Source organism: Silene latifolia, chromosome 2 (genome assembly GCF_048544455.1).
Source record: "Silene latifolia isolate original U9 population chromosome 2, ASM4854445v1, whole genome shotgun sequence".
NCBI classification, from domain to species: domain Eukaryota; kingdom Viridiplantae; phylum Streptophyta; class Magnoliopsida; order Caryophyllales; family Caryophyllaceae; genus Silene; species Silene latifolia.
The window spans coordinates 57940968-57956745 of record NC_133527.1 but is presented as its reverse complement, the minus strand read 5'-3'; the positions used below and the strand labels follow the sequence as shown (position 1 = coordinate 57956745).

Genomic DNA, 15778 nt, shown 5'->3' with positions numbered 1-15778 from the left:
AATTATATAGCAAGCACTTACTGTTGTGATGGGATCGAGTTGGTGTATCAGCTTACAATCCCAAAGAAGGTTTGGGTCCCGGAGCCGAATTGGTTAGATTGTACAACACCTAAAAGTCGACTTAATCCTTCCTATTCAACTATATTCATGGTATAATGAGGCTCGAGTTGGTGTATAAGCTTACAAGCCTTATTGAAAAGATAGGTGATGGGTAAAAAATGCAAGGATTCATAGGCTCGCATTTCATCAAACATATTAGATTAAGCATAGATCAATCCCCATTTTGTTTTCCCCTAATTCCCCATTAACCCTAGCTAAGGAAACTTCTCACTCATGGTTAAGTTTAGCATGCTAATAAGGTTGTCAATCATACTAACAAGGCAAAACATGATGAATAAATGAAAGTGATTAACAATAATTAAACAAGGTTAAGAGAGAATTATACCAATGAAGATGATTCCAAATAATAAAGCAAAGAATAATAGAAGTACTTGATGATTGATGGAAGGCCGTCAATCCTCCAAATAAACCCAAATAATCTTCTAATTACCCAAAATAAAGGAAGATTAATAGAGAAATTAAGGAAAGACTAAGATGTGATTAATATTGAGAATTGTATTACAACTAAATTAAGACTAATTTTGAGAGTATTTAGAGATGATTACAACTAGATTAAGGATGGATTAAGAGAGCATTGAGATTGGATGCTAATCTAGGTAGTAATTAAAAAGGGGTATTTATACTAAAGATTAGATAGAAGGATTAGGGTTACTAAGGGCTTAAATGACAATTAAGACCCTTAGAAAAGTTAAGGAAATGCTACTCCCGAAGGAAATGAGCGGATCCTCTAGCTAGTCCCGTGTTGAACTGCTCGTCCCGTGCTGAGGCACGGGTTGTTCTGACTTGTGATCTGCTCGGATCCTGGGAAAGACGCTCGGATCCAGCTGCTGCAAGCCGCTCGTCTTGGGCACCAGACGCCCGGATCACGGTGCTCAGAGACGCCCGGATCGTGCTCAATCCGCTCGGATTCTTGGACAGACTACGTTTCTTCTTTTTCTCCTTAACAATCCTCAAGGATCATGTCGGGGATGCAAGGATCTTTTCATCATTGCCCATTTTACTTTATTATCTACTTAGGCCTCTAGTGTCGGTCTCGATTTGATGCTTGGTCATTAGGTGCGATCCATTTAGCTCCATTTTGCCTCATGAATGCAAGGTTAGCACTCCTTTCCTATCAAGGAGACAAAACCTCAAAGAATATGCAAAATGGGAAACTAAAGATAGTAAATGACCCAATTATGTGCTATAAAGGATAGGAACGAGGTTAATTCGGGGACTAAATGTGCTCAAATATGAGTCACATCAAACATCCCCAAACCGAACCTTCGCCCGTCCCGAGTAAAGAGGTGACTAAAACTAGGACCTTTATTTAAACTAACCTACTAATATAGCCGATATGAGACAATTAGCGGGTCTCACTCCGCCCCTTCAACGCACAACAAGACAACCATGAGCTAGGATGCCTTCTTGCAAGGCAAGGTGGGGCTTGCCAAAATGGCGACACATCCAAGCATTAAGCACACAAAAGCAAGTAATGGATGCATCTACAAAAATGAATAGCCACTTTTATCATCTAAGTGGCGGAAATTATCTAAAAAGGAAGCAATCTAAGGGTACACACTCCATCATAGATACGGTTTCTTCAAACTACTAAGCCTAGAAGGATACCAATAAATCACCTCCAAGTTGTGTCAAGCTAGGGTACCTTTGTCCTCAATCGTTAAATGATTTCGTCAAGAGTAGTCTCCCTATGGTGTTAGAAACACTGGAGGATCGTGGAATTCCCCTTCTTGCCTAGACAAGTAGAAAGGTCGTCCCCTCTCTACCATGCACAAAAGTGGATTTGATGGAAAAAGGTATCAATAGGTTTTGAGTTTCATGTGGGAGTTTGCTTTTGATGTTGTTATTCCCCCCAATTTCTTGTGGCATTTGACATTTGAGAACACTTTCTTTTTGCCATTTCTTTGATGTTTGGCATTTCAATACTTGACAACTTTCAACTTTTTGCATTTTCTTTTGGACATTTTCAAAGTCACCCCATTTGTAGCGAGGGTGCTTATATTTGAAGCACAGGAGTTCTTATTTTTGGTACTCCTCTTTTCTTTGATACAAATTGCAAACTTCTCATTTTTCATTTCAATGCTTGAACTCAAATTTTGATTATTTTTGTGCCCATTCCCTTTTTGTTGACAAAATGTGGTAGAATGTGGAAGATGGTTGCATGGTTTCAAGGGCCACCTTGGAATAAACGTTAGCCAAAGAGTTATCACACCACAAGGTACTCTTGACTAGGCCTTAATCCATGGGTCAAAGGATACTAGCATGACACATCCTAGGGTGTTTTACAAGCATTCTAATGAGCAAAGTCTCAAGAAGAAAAAGTATCTACAAGGGACTTATATACACTTGTCAAGCTTCACAAATAGATGTTTTCACAAAATTTGTCTTAAATGCAACTGCATGCCATGATGCAACTAACATATATACAACCTAATGGATATGCTTCTACCAACTAGTATGCCATATAAACTAAATGCAACTCCTAGAATCACATTGGTTTGTACCTGATCAATCAAAATAAAGCCACATAGTCATTAACATAGAGAGGAAAAAGGAGATTGGAAAGATCATACCATACGGTCTTCATAATCCTCATGTCTCGGATGTGGCGTAGTCGATCAATGTGATAGAAGGACAAATAAACACAAGCAAGTGTATACAAAATATATACAATTCTACATTATAAAGGAATGAACATGTTTTTGGGTTTTTCAATTTTTTTCAATTTTGTTTTTTTTTGTGAAATAAAAGAACATATTTTTGTATTTTTCAAAAAATTTCAATTTTTATCATTTTTGGTTTTAAAAGTCAAGTCAAGTTAGAATTTCCCATCCCCACACTAGTATGGGCATTGTCCTCAATGGCCAATACGATAGGAAATTATGCAAGCTAAATGAGAATGCATGATTTCTACACTAATATGCAAACTATATGACATATACACAAGTGATGCAATCTATTTTTTTTGGTGGAATGTAAAATTCTCATTAATAATTAAGAATTGAGGTACAAGACACCAACTTCACCATACAAGGCACAAGATATTTAGTAGGCTAATACAGAATTAACCCATGCTATATCTCTACTTCTAATGCTCTCAACTTTTAATACATTCATCCTAGCTTTAACTCGTTCCTGGACTCTATGCACAAGACAATCAGGATGCTGCACGAGTTGCTCTACTCTACATTTGTTACGTGTTTCCCAGATCAGGTAAATCAGACTAGACAGCACAGCCAGTATGATTTTCTTCTTCAGCAAGGATTTGCAATGCCATTTCAGACCCCAAGTGATGATATCCTCATGCCAATCAACACCCAGCCACTGCCTGATCTTTCCTGCACATCTAGCACTGAAACTACAATAAAAAAACAGATGACTGTGTGTTTCAGGTGCCATGCCACAAAGATAGCATAAACCATCATTAATATCACCAAACCGCAATAATCTATCCTTAGTCTGCAGCCTTTGTTGAATAAAGAGCCAACAAATGAAATTGTCCTTGGGTAAACTGAGCCTGTTCCACACCAGAGGAAGCCATACTTTCTTGCCATGAGCATTGAGGAGCCAATTATAGACCAGATCAGAACAATACGGTTTAGCCAGCCAGTGATTGCTCAGAAAACCACTGTGCAATTTATCCTTAACCTTGCATAACTGTCTCCATGTCCAGCTAGTGGAAATAGAAGGAGTATATAACCACCAGTCTGCTTGCTTTATATAAACATGGTGAACCCACTTCACCCAGAGACAGTCCTTCTTATTAGCCACCCACCAAATATACTTTCCAAGCATTGCAATATTCCTCATGTGACAATTATCAATGCCCAATCCGCCATAGATTTTAGGCAAACAGCAGGTGTCCCATGAGACTGCAGGGACTTTGTGATGCTCATCACTGCCAGACCAAAGGTAAGCTCTACATATACACTCTACCTTATGAATGATTCCCTTTGGCAACAGGAAAACTCTTGCCCAGTAACTATGCAGCTGAGATAAAACTGTTCGAACAAGAACCAGTCTCCCAGCATAGCTGAGATGCTTAGCCCCCCAGCTCCTTATCCTCTCCACCATTTTCTCAACAAGCTTGTTGCATTCCAGATTAGACAGTCTCTTATAGGAAATAGGAATACCAAGGTATCTGAAAGGGAATTTGCCCTTCTGAAACCCAGATAAAAGAAGAATTTCTTCAGCTACAGGGTTAGGAACTCCATTCATAAAAATATCAGATTTATCCTTGTTCATGCAGAGACCAGAAGCATCAGAAAAACTCATAAAAGCCCTCATAATAATCTTTACAGAATCCTGATCCCCTCTGCAAAAAATAAGAAGGTCATCTGCAAATGCCAGATGACACAAACCCATTGCCTTGCACAGAGGGTGAAACCTAAACTGGGGTTTTAGGGTCACAAGATCAAGGATCCTAGTAAAATACTCAAGGCAAAGAGTAAAAAGAAGAGGAGACATAGGATCTCCTTGTCTAAGTCCTCTCCTACCCTTGAAATAGCCAAACTGAGATCCATTGAGAGAGATAGTGTATGTAGGTGTAGTCACACACTGCATGATCCAATTAATCATCTTAGGAGGAAATTTAAAGGCATATAGCATGTCCTCCTCAAAAGTCCACTCAATTGAATCATAGGCTTTCCTTAAATCAATTTTCATCATTACCCTAGAAGAGCAAGCTCTCCTATTATAGAGCCTTACAAGATCTTGACAAATCATAATGTTGTCCACAATGTCCCTTCCTTGAATGAAAGCACTCTGATTAAGACTGATAATATCAGCTAATGCCCCAGCCAACCTGCCACATATGACTTTGGAGATGCTTTTAAAAAGAACATTGCAACAAGCAATAGGCCTGAAATCCAACACAGAACAAGGGACCTTTTTTTTAGGAATAAGTGTCAACACTGTAGAATTAATTTGCTGCAACAGTTGACCATTAGCAAAGAATTCCATCACAGCTGCAATAACATCCTCACCAATCACAGGGAAAGCATCCTTAAAGAACCCAGCAGAGTATCCATCAGGACCAGGGGCTTTCTCATTAGGAATGGAGAAGAGGGCCTGTTTGATCTCAGCAGCAGTCACAGGTTGACAAAGATTGATACACTGATCAGGGGTAATAATTTTGCCCCTTCTAATTACACCAGCATTGACAGTGGTCACATGAGCAGAGCTGCCACGCAAGGAAATGTAATAATCAATGAAAGCAGCTTCAATGGAAGAATTGTCAGAACAAAGCCTGCTAGTCATATCCTTAATGGCCAGAACCTTATTCTGAGCTCTTCTAGCTCTAATAGAACTGTGGAAATAATGGGTGTTATCATCATTACAACACATCCATTGCATCTTAGCTTTTTGCCCCAGAAACAGATTCTTAGCCTCATCTAATTCCTTGAAAGTGTTAGAGGCAATCTTTTCTTCAGACTGCAGAACCAGGTTCCTAGGATCCAAGTGGAGCGTTGTTTGTACCTCCTGAAGATACATTTTGGCTGCACTAGCAGAGTTAATAATATCACCATACCCTTCCCTATTAAGTCTCTTAAGGGGGGTTTTTAAACGTTTAAGTTTAATGGCCACCTGAAACATTCTGCATCCCCTCACAGCAGCAGACCAGGTTTGTTGCACAATACGCAGACCAGGTTTGTTTGCCTCACAGCAGCAGACCAGGTTTAATGAAAGTGATGCAATTTATACTACACTATATGATGCATGAATTTATTGGTTGGAGAGCTAATTTAGATTAACTCCCAATGCGTGTGCTTGAACTTCCCCAAACCAAGTAAGACACTATTCCTAATGTCAAAAATAGGATTTTTCATGCACAAGTATGCAATGCATGAAACTAATTGTCATTTTGGATTGTACAAGTGGGAAAAATCTAAGACACCTCAATGAGACCGAGGTGGGAGTCCTCTAAGTGTTGCTAGGACTCAAAACAATTGATCAAGATAAAAAAATTTGAAAACAAGAGAAATAAATAAAGCTAGAGGAGGTGTAGAAAACTCACAATGGAATATGTGGCATCCTCCAAGAGCTTGTCAATCCTCAATTGTCGCTCATGGCGACATCCTCATCACTATCATCGCTATCATCATCATCCTCATTATCATCATCATCATCTACCTCCATGGACCCGGAGGCTTAACCATTTCCATCACCTGAACCTTGCACTTCTTCCTCTTCTTCCTCATTACAAGAGTCACTACCTTCCCCGCTCTCAACAATCTCCTTCCCCTTAGTACCTTCTCTATCCACGGTGGCATCTCTATAAGCACTCGGAAAGAATACTTCCCTATCCGCCCAACTAGGCAAAGGACATGAAGGATCAAGTAATCCTTGCCTAGCTAAGTATAGGAGGGGCGGATATTGAGCTTGGTAAGCATTGACCCGATCCTCATGAGCTTCCTTATGCATATGTTGCATCAATTAGGTCAATTAGTCGTTGCCTACCACGACATTAGTGCCAATTGGTGTGAATTCACGATAGGCAAACGGATATGGTGGAGTCACAATAGAGGAGGAGGAGGGCTTGGCATGCGATTCCCTATGTTGCTTCATAATCATTTCGGCTTCATCGGAGACGGGTAGAAGGTAGCTTGGACTTCGGACATTGATGCGTCATATCTTGTTAGGCAAGATGAAGGACTTAGCTTCTTTAGTGAGCCACTCATACTTGTTGTCAAGATTATCAATCTTGACCCAATGGAACTTGTTGATCATAGTGGCCAAATCAAGAAGATTGCCTCCTTTAACCGGTTTATATGTCTTGTCTTTGTTGAAATCCGGGTTAAAGTGTTTGGCTAGCCATGTAACACCCCGGTTTATGAAGGAGCCCTTAGCAAGACATTCCCTAATAAACCGGACTGTTACCATCTCGGTTTCCCGAGGTAGTGAATAACAAATTAAACTCCAAGGCAAAATTATATAATTACTTTAACTTAATTATTACAAAACCTCTTTTACGTCAAATTACAAAGAACTAACATAAAAAAAAAGTGGAAGTCTTCTAGATGATGATCTAGCTACTAAGTCTTCTGATCCAGTGTCTCACGCCCACCAAGCTCCCGTTCTATCTCTTAAACCTGTCAAGTCTGCTCGCCAATATTTGGGTCATCACAGGTGTTCACGAATACACAGGGTCAACCACGAGGTTGAGTAGGGAAAACAATGAAACAACAAACAAAAATATGATATGCATGCTCCTCCGTCACCTCCATCTCCATCTCGACTCATATCTCATAACCAGTCTCATAACTCATAACCCGGAACGCTTGACCATACCGATCCCGGTAGACTATATATATCGACCGTAGCCGATCCGCCATTTCGCTTGTTGAGGACACCAGGGCAAGTCTGCAGAACCCGCCCCGGGCCTTATCACAACATCATCATCACCACACCACATCACCCCAACATCCTCCATCTCCAATGCATATGCATGCTCAAAAGAAATTAATGCAACACAATATATATATATCATTGAACTGATAAATCATAAAATCATGCCGGTTACCCGATGTTGTGATATCATACTCAATACGATCAATTCAGTCAATCACCTTCCCGTATATGAATCATAACGTAAATCAACAACCATGAATCAAGTCAACACAATTCAACAACAATGATAATAAGTCAAGTGTATTTCCCTACCTTTTCGCAATCCAAGCACACAAGCAATCAATTATGATCCTTCACATATCCGTCACCTACATAACATAATTATGTATAATTACCACCTACTCAATCAAATAATCATGCACATAACCTAGACTCATCATAACTTAATAGGAATATCAACTTAAAGAACAAACACGATTTTTCCTGATTTTCCAGCACATGACAGACTCGGAATAAAATACATAACTAATTCCAGAAAAATCAAATTGATACAAGGCCAATTTGATTGGAACTCCATGAGTCTTAGCTACAAATTATATCTAACGTGTTTTTCTCAAATTCCAAACTTATCAAGAGGTTTCAGACTGATTTCCAAAAACTGACAGAAACCGTCGCATAAAAAGTATTGATTCATAAAACGAGTTTGACAAATGATTTCTAAGTAAAACCAACGCCTAACTCATCTAAACTCTTTAAATTAAATATATGAAAAAGACCCAGTACCAATTCAATATCTAAATTATGTTTTAGAAGTAATCTTTCAGCCTCTACTGATTCGCGGACTTTTTAGATAGACGTTCACAAATACTTTCTTCAGGAAAAACCACACGGTGAAATGCTACCAATTTTCACAGGCATAAACTAGGCTTGGAATAAACATGAGTCTCTTCTTTAACTTTTTGCATCCCACGAATTTAAGACAGGTAAAACACTCAAATAACACAGACCAACGAATCTGTAATTGCTGTAACTATTCCATTCATTTATCTCATACAATTTATAATCAAAAACCCCCAAACCAATTCTAGGGTTACGAAAATTATCCAAATACTACTATAATTATGCTAATAATTGAATAAAGAGGTAATAGGATAGTCTACTTACGAAATAGGATGAGAATAGGCTGAGAAATCGCCTCGCAATGCCTCACGCGGCTCCCTTCACACACGGCTCCCTCTTCTCTCTTTTCTCTCTTTTCTCATGGTTAAAAATGAATATGGTGATAGGGAGATTAGGGTTTGGTTAGATGGGTTATACATATAGGATAGGTGCTATTAAGACGATACAGGCCTAGCCTAGTTAGATTAATTAAAACCCGAGTCACATAATTACCCGAGTCACAAATACACTACACGACCCAGCTGGTAACTCGGCCTAATATAATATCATATTAAAATACCGGGTATTACAGTCTACCCTCCTTAAAAGAAACTTCGACCCGAAGTTTACCCTCTCTACCAACCAACGCAAACGAATTATGAAACGCATATACAAAAGTATGTAAGGCACCCACCAAATTGAATATTAAACGCAGTATTACATTCCACCCTTCTTAAAATAAACTTCGTCCCCGAAGTTTAACCATAACAGAAACACATCATGTAACACTCCAACATACCCACACAACGCATAATCAATATAGCCAAACTGAGAAATCACAAATGAAAGTATAAAGATTTTACAATCCTACCCTCCTTAAACATGGTTACGTCCCCGTAACCTTCATTATTATAACAAAAGTTCTCAAACTCGCTAACAATCGAAAGAGGATAAGAGATTCACAACTCATGCTCAAGTTAACTAATCCCTATCGAAGACAATCAATATACAAGCTCTCTCAAGGAAGCTACGATTCTTGCACAAAGACATCGCCACGGATCGGAGCAAAAGCCACGTTGAATAACTTAAGACATTTCAGTATTAATCTAAACACTCTTCATATCAATCAATACATGCAATAACATTCACAGGATCTGCTTGTCAATCTAATTTATACATTACTACTCAGGTTACAAAGATGAACATGCTTAGGTGCTCACATATGGTTCATGTCAAATAGCATATTTTCCAAGAAATATTGGTCGAATGACGAATGACGAATGCACATTGATTGGCAAATTTTACAAGCTTATTGGTCGAGTCAGTCAAGCGAGTAAACAGCGATATTGGAAAGTTAACATACAATACTATCATACATAAAATTTCATTCTTGGTGTTAAATATATTTAAACTGCACCCAACACCATGACATAAAAGATTAAATGTATTTTAACTACACCAATTTTACAAATATTCATTACATATCATGCTAATATCAACATACCATGTTAACACACAACTCACTTAAATCACCACATTACATTTCCCGTTTTGACATTCGTAACTAACCACAACCCATCAATTCACTACATGAACGAACAACATGACTAAATTAACCCACTATTTGTGACTCCGTTCTAGCTTCATTCCCCCAGACTAGCAAATATCATGAAACCATACAACCGACATTAATGGCCGGAAATCTCATTCGAATTTATACTCACACGACAAAATTTAACTTCATTTTCAAAACTTTTACTTTCATCTTTGGACGGTGAATAACTTTCTTAACATAAATCTTATAACAGAGCCGTCCATAGAATCCATTTAACTCAAGATCAGATAAACTTAACTCAATTCCTTCAAACAATACAAGCTTATGTGTCCACTCATATTTCGTAATTTACAGGTTCATCTTATTCATTTCAGTCCTATCTTTACTAATGAACGACTATTACCTCAACATCAGGATTTTAGTCGCACTTCTTTACTCAGTTATATTCACGGCTAACACGACTACGACATTTAATCGGAGACCTCTTAGATAGTACACATTCCCTGGTGACGTCTCGTCAAAGCATACGATTCGTACCATAATGTAAAGCAAGTAACTACAAATTAACCGTGTTCAATCAAAATTTTACCTCTTTATTACAGATCTATTTATCACAGGTTGCATGGTCACACAAAAGTATAAGTACCAACTCAATTACATGTTAAATTTTAAAACGATTTATCACGTCATAAGAACTAGACAAGAGTCTAACAATATAGTCAATATAAGAAGATTATTAGTTTAGATCGGAGGCACACTATAAAATTCCCAGTTAAACTCCTTACGGAACCATCGATGTAAGGCGTCATGAGTAATTAACTTAATAATGTAGAAGCCAAACAACTGAAATTACAACTGAGTATTAATAGTTATATGATTCACAATAACAACAAAATTACTTCCATATCACACATATGTTTAACATTTTAGCAACCATACCATTCAATTGTATCCATCAACTCAGTATAATTCATTTTCAGCAAAAATAAAAGATATCGCATAAACAACTTAAACATGTACATATACCATCATATAACTTGTAAAACATTATCTATGACAAAAGATTAGTAAGGTGAACAAGTTCTCTGGTTTGCACGGTTTGAACAAATAGGCAACTCGCGGCTCAATTAAACGTAACTATAACGACTATCATTTAAACATACGCATGACATGTGAATCATCAAAGGGTTATCTCATTATAATTCGACGGTTCGAGAATATATTTCAAATATCGTAACTATATCGTAACTATATCAACTATATTTCAAATATCGTGACAATTGCAACAATCACCTTAGCATTTCATGACAATACAACTATGAACATATCCAATAAGGAACAACAACACTATTTTATTATCATATCATAAGTTTAGGTTCAACTGAAATAAATTAATGCAATGAAAGTAATAAGTATAACTATAGGCACACAGACTCACATAAAAGACATGAGAACTCAGATGACATCCTACATGTGTGAACATTTAGACATACTCATTACTACCATCCATGTGTAAACATTTAAACATAATTATTATAAATATTCACGCGAGTATATTAGAACAATCAAGTTAACATTTAACGCCACCAACTTTACCAAGATATGACAATATAGTTTTATATTTATATATATCCGACCACTATACAAATATGATGAACACACCAGAGATATTACAACATGCCAAACATATATAAAATATGCAACAACTGGACTCGTATAAAATATTTCACCCTCGATTAAGGATCAGATTAAGCTATTCAATTTCACACATACTATCATGCCAACAATGTTATAAACTAAACTTTAATTTTTTTTTTCACTTGTTAAGATACATAACCAATGAATATGTGTGCTACTATCATCATATAAGGACACTATAATTTCACATTAATAAGGCTCATGAAATAATCGAACAACTGTATGAAAACTCAACATAGAATTCACATTTTAAAAGTTATGATTCACGTTGTAACTTCCAAAAATCACGAATAAATAACCGTTCAACGAAAACTTGAGTTATATTACTTTTATAACATACAGAGAGTTAATAATTCGTGAGAAAAAGAATGAGGTCCAAAGCTCAAGAATTCAATTTTTAAAGGATTTTACAACTCAGTTGGTCCAAACAAGTATGTGACAGCAATTGGTCCGAAACTTGGGTCAGTTTGCAAAACTTACCATTTAATATAGAGACATCAAGAATTTTCATGGCTTATCAATTTGAAAACATATGCGAATCTTCTGATCGATGGAGTTGGAATTATGCAAAAATTATTAATACAATTTAAATGAGGATTTTTACAAAATCGTTGGTCAAAACATCACTGCACAGGAACTTCCTGACCACAGCCCACTAAAATATTTATTACTCCTAATCCGTATATCCTATAAGCATAAATCTAACGCCAAATGAACACTAACTCCCGAGGATATCTCCCATAAAATTTTCATCCATAGGCAATAAACAGAAAATAAATGGCAGTAAGGTCAATTAAAGAGTAAAATCAAACAAAACGAGTTTCAGCACTAGGTCATTCTTTACTATGTTACAAGCTCTTATGAACATACTATGCATATTAACCCATCCCAAATTAAATCTCACACTGTGTACTTCGTAACATCTACCCCATAGAATCCCTTCGCATCTCGATCTACTCCGTACATCTAAATCACGATTGTTATGACTATAAACATGCAATTCAATAGTGTTTCTAATTACTATCACAACACTATACTAGCATGGCTTCGGGATCACATAACCGCATATTACTAGACATAGTAGTACTATCAACACATCATTCAACATCCATCCAGATAAATATCATCAATTCGCAATTATTTCTACGCTCACGATTACCACAATCCAACACTTCATTGATTATCAACCTGAACACGAAAATTTATTTCTCATCTCCACAACATCATATGATCACGTCATCATTCATACAAAATACCTACCGTAACGTTGTCCTGCAGCATGGTTAGAATATATAGGTCTCAAGGTGTACATCCACTCGATTATATCCAAGGTTTTCCTTCTAACTACCCCATTCACTCAATTTATCTCGAGTTACCTGGTTCAAAACTGAGAGGGCAAAAGAGCACGCATTAAGGGCGCCTTCTTAACCGCACTGTGAGCTCCTAACAGTTTATTCCCAAGGGTTTATTTTATTTAGACACATCCTATGTTCATTGGGTTCATTGGTTTAGGCATGAGGATCGTTCGCTCTGATACCACTTTGTAACACCCCGGTTTATGAAGGAGCCCTTAGCAAGACATTCCCTAATAAACCGGACTGTTACCATCTCGGTTTCCCGAGGTAGTGAATAACAAATTAAACTCCAAGGCAAAATTATATAATTACTTTAACTTAATTATTACAAAACCTCTTTTACGTCAAATTACAAAGAACTAACATAAAAAAAAAAGTGGAAGTCTTCTAGATGATGATCTAGCTACTAAGTCTTCTGATCCAGTGTCTCACGCCCACCAAGCTCCCGTTCTATCTCTTAAACCTGTCAAGTCTGCTCGCCAATATTTGGGTCATCACAGGTGTTCACGAATACACAGGGTCAACCACGAGGTTGAGTAGGGAAAACAATGAAACAACAAACAAAAATATGATATGCATGCTCCTCCGTCACCTCCATCTCCATCTCGACTCATATCTCATAACCAGTCTCATAACTCATAACCGAACGCCATGACCATACCGATCCCGGTAGACTATATATATCGACCGTAGCCGATCCGCCGACTCGCTTGTTGAGGACACCAGGGCAAGTCCTGCAGAACCCGCCTGGGCCTTATCACAACATCATCATCACCACACCACATCACCCCAACATCCTCCATCTCCAATGCATATGCATGCTCAAAAAAATTAATGCAACACAATATATATATATCATTGAACTGATAAATCATAAAATCATGCCGGTTACCCGATGTTGTGATATCATACTCAATACGATCAATTCAGTCAATCACCTTCCCGTATATGAATCATAACGTAAATCAACAACCATGAATCAAGTCAACACAATTCAACAACAACGATAATAAGTCAAGTGTATTTCTCTACCTTTTCGCAATCCAAGCACACAAGCAATCAATTATGATCCTTCACATATCCGTCACCTACATAACATAATTATGTATAATTACCACCTACTCAATCAAATAATCATGCACATAACCTAGACTCATCATAACTTAATAGGAATATCAACTTAAAGAACAAACACGATTTTTCCTGATTTTCCAGCACATGACAGACTCGGAATAAAATACATAACTAATTCCAGAAAAATCAAATTGATACAAGGCCAATTGGATTGGAACTCCATGAGTCATAGCTACAAATTATATCTAACGTGTTTTTCTCAAATTCTAAACTTATAAAGAGTTTTCAGACTGATTTCTAAAAACTGACAGAAACCGTCGCATAAAAAGTATTGATTCATAAAACGAGTTTCACAAATGATTTCTAAGTAAAACCAACGCCTAACTCATCTAAACTCTTTAAATTAAATATATAAAAAAGACCCAGTACCAATTCAATATCTAAATTATGTTTTAGAAGTAATCTTTCAGCCTCTACTGATTCGCGGACTTTTTAGATAGACGTTCACAAATAATTTCTTCAGGAAAAACCACGCTGTGAAATGCTACCAATTTTCACAGGCATAAACTAGGCTTGGAATAAATATGAGTCTCTTCTTTAACTTTTTGTATCCCACGAATTTAAGATAGGTAAAACACTCAAATAACACAGACCAACGAATCTGTAATTGCTGTAACTATTCCATTCATTTATCTCATACAATTTATAATCAAAAACCCCCTAACCAATTCTAGGGTTACGAAAATTATCCCAATACTACTATAATTATGCTAATAATTGAATAAAGAGGTAATAGGATAGTCTACTTACGAAATAGGATGAGAATAGGCTGAGAAATCGCCTCGCAATGCCTCACGCGGCTCCCTTCACACACGGCTCCCTCTTCTCTCTTTTCTCTCTTTTCTCATGGTTAAAAATAAATATGGTGATAGGGAGATTAGGGTTTGGTTAGATGGGTTATACATATAGGATAGGTGCTATTAAGACGATACGGGCCTAGCCTAGTTAGATTAATTAAAACCCGAGTCACATAATTACCCGAGTCACAAATACACTACACGACCCAGCTGGTAACTCGGCCTAATATAATATCATATTAAAATACCGGGTATTACAAGCCATGTTACTAATCCTCCATTCACAATAAAAGCCGCTCCATCTTTACCATGGTCAATTGTAAGCCACCGATCAATTAGGAGTTGAAGTATGTTGTATTCCTTGGTGAACTTTTTGTTGACATTCATGGTGGATTCAAGGTAGACAAAGTCGAGCTCGGTAAAGTGGTTGGTGCCTTTTCTTGCAATTAAATTGTTGCCCACAAAATTGTGCCATACCCTTATACCCGGATGGTGGACATAAAGAACATGGCACTCATGGAAAGACTTAAATTTTTGCCCGGTTATCGCTTTCCAAAGGGGTGCGGGATCATATTGGGAAGGCTTTTTCACTTAATGATAGTGTTCTTCAAGACCAAACACTTTGCCAAACTCACTCATTGACATTCGTCTATCCTTGTTTTCTAGGCGGAATTCAACACTTTTTCGAGTATCTACCATAGTCACCTTCAAGGAGCTTACAAACTCCATGGTAAGGGAAGGGTAAGTCAATTATTGCATTTCAAAGAGGGTTTTCAACTTCATAGACTCGAAAAAATTCTTAGTCCTCTCAAGCAAACCCAACTTATCTAAGGCATCTTGACATATGAATTTGGTAGGCAAAATAATCTTCCTAGTAAGGGATACAAATG

The 15778-nt window shown here is 37.3% G+C and overlaps 2 long non-coding RNA genes across 2 annotated transcripts; both read right to left on the bottom strand.

Moving 5' to 3' along the window:
• Positions 1 to 7148: 7148 nt before the first annotated feature.
• LOC141629714 (uncharacterized) lies at positions 7149 to 8756 on the bottom strand. Its single transcript, XR_012537333.1, has 3 exons — positions 8635 to 8756; positions 7783 to 7838; positions 7149 to 7220 (listed from the first exon to the last, which is right to left on the bottom strand). It is a non-coding gene; the product is annotated as an uncharacterized LOC141629714 (long non-coding RNA).
• A 4601-nt stretch (positions 8757 to 13357) lies between these two features.
• On the bottom strand, positions 13358 to 14942 carry LOC141629711 (uncharacterized). Its single transcript, XR_012537332.1, has 3 exons — positions 14842 to 14942; positions 13990 to 14045; positions 13358 to 13429 (listed from the first exon to the last, which is right to left on the bottom strand). It is a non-coding gene; the product is annotated as an uncharacterized LOC141629711 (long non-coding RNA).
• Between the last annotated feature and the right edge of the window lie 836 nt (positions 14943 to 15778).